Source organism: Callionymus lyra, unplaced genomic scaffold (genome assembly GCF_982586985.1).
Source record: "Callionymus lyra unplaced genomic scaffold, fCalLyr1.hap1.1 HAP1_SCAFFOLD_77, whole genome shotgun sequence".
Taxonomy (NCBI): Eukaryota; Metazoa; Chordata; class Actinopteri; order Syngnathiformes; family Callionymidae; genus Callionymus; species Callionymus lyra.
Window position 1 is genome coordinate 112,501 of NW_028258579.1, and position 5,847 is coordinate 118,347.

Consider the following 5,847-nt stretch of genomic DNA (forward strand, 5'->3'; position numbering starts at 1 on the left):
TTTCCCCCTCTCCCAACCAGGGGGCCTGGGGAGCCTCCTCCTGCGGGGATGGGGAACCAGGGGCCTGGGGAACATTTTCAACACTTTGGGGCATTTTTAAACACTTTGGTCTTTTTCCCCCTCTCCCAACCAGGGGGCCTGGGGAGCCTCCTCCTGCGGGCATGGAGAACCAGGGGCCTGGGGAGCCTCCTCCTGCGGGGATGGAGAACCAGGGGGCCTGGGGAGCCTCCTCCTGCGGGGATGGAGAACCAGGGGGCCTGGGGAACATTTTCAACACTTTGGGGCATTTTTAAACACTTTGGTCTTTTTCCCCCTCTCCCAACCAGGGGGCCTGGGGAGCCTCCTCCTGCGGGGATGGGGAACCAGGGGCCTGGGGAACATTTTCAACACTTTGGGGCATTTTTAAACACTTTGGTCTTTTTCCCCCTCTCCCAACCAGGAGCCTGGGGAGCCTCCTCCTGCGGGCATGGAGAACCAGGGGGCCTGGGGAGCCTCCTCCTGCGGGGATGGGGAACCAGGGGGCCTGGGGAGCCTCCTCCTGCGGTCATGGAGAACCAGGGGGCCTGGGGAGCCTCCTCCTGCGGGCATGGAGAACCAGGGGCCTGGGGAGCCTCCTCCTGCGGGGATGGAGAACCAGGGGGCCTGGGGAGCCTCCTCCTGCGGGCATGGAGAACCAGGGGGCCTGGGGAGCCTCCTCCTGCGGGCATGGAGAACCAGGGGGCCTGGGGAGCCTCCTCCTGCGGGGATGGGGAACCAGGGGCCTGGGGAGCCTCCTCCTGCGGGGATGGAGAACCAAGGGGCCTGGGGAGCCTCCTCTTGCGGGCATGGAGAACATGGGGGCCTGGGGAGCCTCCTCCTGCGGGCATGGAGAACCAGGGGCCTGGGGAGCCTCCTCCTGCGGGGATGGAGAACCAGGGGGCCTGGGGAGCCTCCTCCTGCGGGGATGGAGAACCAGGGGGCCTGGGGAGCCTCCTCCTGCGGGGATGGAGAACCAGGGGGCCTGGGGAGCCTCCTACTGCGGGGATGGAGAACCAGGGGCCTGGGGAGCCTCCTCCTGCGGGGATGGAGAACCAGGGGGCCTGGGGAGCCTCCTCCTGCGGGCATGGAGAACCAGGGGGCCTGGGGAGCCTCCTCCTGCGGGGATGGGGAACCAGGGGGCCTGGGGAGCCTCCTCCTGCGGGGATGGAGAACCAGGGGGCCTGGGGAGCCTCCTCCTGCGGGCATGGAGAACCAGGGGGCCTGGGGAGCCTCCTCCTGCGGGGATGGAGAACCAGGGCGCCTGGGGAGCCTCCTCCTGCGGGGATGGAGAACCAGGGGCCTGGGGAGCCTCCTCCTGCGGGGATGGAGAACCAAGGGGCCTGGGGAGCCTCCTCCTGCGGGCATGGAGAACATGGGGGCCTGGGGAGCCTCCTCCTGCGGGGATGGAGAACCAGGGGGCCTGGGGAGCCTCCTCCTGCGGGCATGGAGAACCAGGGGGCCTGGGGAGCCTCCTCCTGCGGGCATGGAGAACCAGGGGGCCTGGGGAGCCTCCTCCTGCGGGGATGGAGAACCAGGGGGCCTGGGGAGCCTCCTCCTGCGGTCATGGGGAACCAGGGGCCTGGGGAGCCTCCTCCTGCGGGCATGGAGAACCAGGGGGCCTGGGGAGCCTCCTCCTGCGGGGATGGGGAACCAGGGGGCCTGGGGAGCCTCCTCCTGCACCAGGGGGCCTGGGGAGCCTCCTCCTGCGGGGATGGGGAACCAGGGGGCCTGGGGAGCCTCCTCCTGCGGTGATGGGGAACCATGGGGCCTGGGGAGCCTCCTCCTGCGGGGATGGGGAACCAGGGGGCCTGGGGAGCCTCCTCCTGCGGGGATGGGGAACCAGGGGCCTGGGGAGCCTCCTCCTGCACCAGGGGGCCTGGGGAGCCTCCTCCTGCGGGGATGGGGAACCAGGGGGCCTGGGGAGCCTCCTCCTGCGGGGATGGGGAACCAGGGGCCTGGGGAACATTTTCAACACTTTGGGGCATTTCACAAGCGCTTCCCTCGCTTACGGCCACACCACCCTGAATGAGCCCGATCTCGTCTGATCTCGGAAGCCAAGCAGGGTCGGGCCCAGTTAGTACTTGGATGGGAGACCGCCTGGGAATACTGGGTGCTGTAAGCATTTTTTTTTGCCATTATTTGTGGGTAGAAAAGTGAGAAAAGTGACCTAAAATAGAACCGGGACTAGGCGGCAGATCCCCCCACCAGGCGGCGGCATTTGGGGCATTATTTGTGGGTAAGAAAGTGAGAAAAGTGACCTAAAATAGAACCGGGACTAGGCGGCAGTTCCCCCCACCAGGCGGCGGCATTTGGGGCATTATTTGTGGGTCAGAAAGTGAGAAAAGTGACCTAAAATAGAACCGGGACTAGGCGGCAGTTCCCCCCACCAGGCGGCGGCATTTGGGGCATTATTTGTGGGTCAGAAAGTGAGAAAAGTGACCTAAAATAGAACCGGGACTAGGCGGCAGTTCCCCCCACCAGGCGGCGGCATTTGGGGCATTATTTGTGGGTCAGAAAGTGAGAAAAGTGACCTAAAATAGAACCGGGACTAGGCGGCAGTTCCCCCCACCAGGCGGCGGCATTTGGGGCATTATTTGTGGGTCAGAAAGTGAGAAAAGTGACCTAAAATAGAACCGGGACTAGGCGGCAGTTCCCCCCACCAGGCGGCGGCATTTGGGGCATTATTTGTGGGTCAGAAAGTGAGAAAAGTGACCTAAAATAGAACCGGGACTAGGCGGCAGTTCCCCCCACCAGGCGGCGGCATTTGGGGCATTATTTGTGGGTAAGAAAGTGAGAAAAGTGACCTAAAATAGAACCGGGACTAGGCGGCAGTTCCCCCCCACCAGGCGGCGGCATTTGGGGCATTATTTGTGGGTAAGAAAGTGAGAAAAGTGACCTAAAATAGAACCGGGACTAGGCGGCAGTACCCCCCACCAGGCGGCGGCATTTGGGGCATTATTTGTGGGTAGAAAAGTGAGAAAAGTGACCTAAAATAGAACCGGGACTAGGCGGCAGTTCCCCCCACCAGGCGGCGGCATTTGGGGCATTATTTGTGGGTAAGAAAGTGAGAAAAGTGACCTAAAAATAGAACCGGGACTAGGCGGCAGTTCCCCCCACCAGGCGGCGGCATTTGGGGCATTATTTGTGGGTAAGAAAGTGAGAAAAGTGACCTAAAATAGAACCGGGACTAGGCGGCAGTTCCCCCCACCAGGCGGCGGCATTTGGGGCATTATTTGTGGGTAGAAAAGTGAGAAAAGTGACCTAAAATAGAACCGGGACTAGGCGGCAGTTCCCCCCACCAGGCGGCGGCATTTGGGGCATTATTTGTGGGTCAGAAAGTGAGAAAAGTGACCTAAAATAGAACCGGGACTAGGCGGCAGTTCCCCCCACCAGGCGGCGGCATTTGGGGCATTATTTGTGGGTCAGAAAGTGAGAAAAGTGACCTAAAATAGAACCGGGACTAGGCGGCAGTTCCCCCCACCAGGCGGCGGCATTTGGGGACCCGTAGTGTGGGCAGAAAACTCACCAAAGTGACTTAAAATAGAACCGGTGCAGGCGGCATGTTCCCCCACCAGATGGCGGCATTTGGGGACCCGTAATGTGGGCAGAAAACTCACCAAAGTGACTTAAAATAGAACCGGTGCAGGCGGCATGTTCCCCCACCAGATGGCGGCATTTGGGGACCCGTAGTGTGGGTAGAAAACTCACCAAAGTGACTTAAAATAGAACCGGTGCAGGCGGCATGTTCCCCCACCAGATGGCGGCATTTGGGGACCCGTAGTGTGGGTAGAAAACTCACCAAAGTGACTTAAAATAGAACCGGTGCAGGCGGCATGTTCCCCCACCAGATGGCGGCATTTGGGGACCCGTAGTGTGGGCAGAAAACTCACCAAAGTGACTTAAAATAGAACCGGTGCAGGCGGCATGTTCCCCCACCAGATGGCGGCATTTGGGGAGCCGTAGTGTGGGCAGAAAACTCACCAAAGTGACTTAAAATAGAACCGGTGCAGGCGGCATGTTCCCCCACCAGATGGCGGCATTTGGGGACCCGTAGTGTGGGCAGAAAACTCACCAAAGTGACTTAAAATAGAACCGGTGCAGGCGGCATGTTCCCCCACCAGATGGCGGCATTTGGGGAGCCGTAGTGTGGGCAGAAAACTCACCAAAGTGACTTAAAATAGAACCGGTGCAGGCGGCATGTTCCCCCACCAGATGGCGGCATTTGGGGACCCGTAGTGTGGGCAGAAAACTCACCAAAGTGACTTAAAATAGAACCGGTGCAGGCGGCATGTTCCCCCACCAGATGGCGGCATTTGGGGAGCCGTAGTGTGGGCAGAAAACTCACCAAAGTGACTTAAAATAGAACCGGTGCAGGCGGCATGTTCCCCCACCAGATGGCGGCATTTGGGGACCCGTAGTGTGGGCAGAAAACTCACCAAAGTGACTTAAAATAGAACCGGTGCAGGCGGCATGTTCCCCCACCAGATGGCGGCATTTGGGGACCTGCAGTGTGGGTAGAAAACTCACCAAAGTGTCCTAAAATAGAACCGGGACCAGGGGGCCTCTTCCCCCACCAGGTGGCGGGCTTGGGGGGCTTGGTTTCCGGGTAGAAAACTCACCAAAGTGTCCTAAAATAGAACCGGGACCAGGGGGCATGCTCCCCCACCAGGCGGCGGGCTTGGGGGGCTTGGTTTGCGGGTAGAAAACTCACCAAAGTGTCCTAAAATAGAACCAGGACCAGGGGGCATGTTCCCCCACCAGGCGGCGGGCTTGGGGGGCTTGGTTTGCGGGTAGAAAACTCACCAAAGTGTCCTAAAATAGAACCGGGACCAGGGGGCCTCTTCCCCCACCAGGCGGCGGGCTTGGGGGGCTTGGTTTGCGGGTAGAAAACTCACCAAAGTGACCTAAAATAGAACCGGGCTAGGCGGCATGTTCCCCCACCAGGCGGCGGGCTTGGGGGGCTTGGTTTGCGGGTAGAAAACTCACCAAAGTGTCCTAAAATAGAACCGGGACCAGGGGGCATGTTCCCCCACCAGGCGGCGGGCTTGGGGGGCTTGGTTTGCGGGTAGAAAACTCACCAAAGTGTCCTAAAATAGAACCGGGACCAGGGGGCATCTTCCCCCACCAGGCGGCGGGCTTGGGGGGCTTGGTTTGCGGGTAGAAAACTCACCAAAGTGTCCTAAAATAGAACCGGGACCAGGGGGCCTCTTCCCCCACCAGGCGGCGGGCTTGGGGGGCTTGGTTTGCGGGTAGAAAACTCACCAAAGTGACCTAAAATAGAACCGGGCCAGGCGGCATGCTCCCCCACCAGGCGGCGGGCTTGGGGGGCTTGGTTTGCGGGTAGAAAACTCACCAAAGTATCGGCAAAATAGAACCAGGGAAGGGGGGGATGTCGGTCACAAGGTGCCCGAGTCAGAGAACCAGGAAAACGGACATAAATCCAGAAAACCTCGGTGTCTGACTGCTCCTCAAAAGTGGTCTTTTTGATGTCACGAGCGCAACCACCTAGAGGTTAATGGGGAGGGATGGTGTGAGCGCAAACGGATTTTTCCTAAGTGTGACTGCTCCTCAAAAAGTGGTCTTTTTGATGTCACGAGCGCAACCACCTAGAGGTTAATGGGGAGGGATGGTGTGAGCGCAAACGGATTTTTCCTAAGTGTGACTGCTCCTCAAAAAGTGGTCTTTTTGATGTCACGAGCGCAACCACCTAGAGGTTAATAGGGAGCGAGTACAACAGGGGAGGGAGTGAATGGGCTCGGACTGTGGCCGAGCCTGGTGCCTCAAAATCGGACAAGGTTGGACTGGAAGCCCGCTGAGAACTCTGGTTCT

General features: G+C 59.9%; 1 non-coding gene across 1 annotated transcript; it reads left to right on the forward strand.

Moving 5' to 3' along the window:
• Window positions 1-2,021: 2,021 nt before the first annotated feature.
• LOC148058492 (5S ribosomal RNA) lies at window positions 2,022-2,140 on the forward strand. Its single transcript, XR_015709797.1, has one exon. It is a non-coding gene; the product is annotated as a 5S ribosomal RNA (ribosomal RNA).
• Window positions 2,141-5,847: the final 3,707 nt, after the last annotated feature.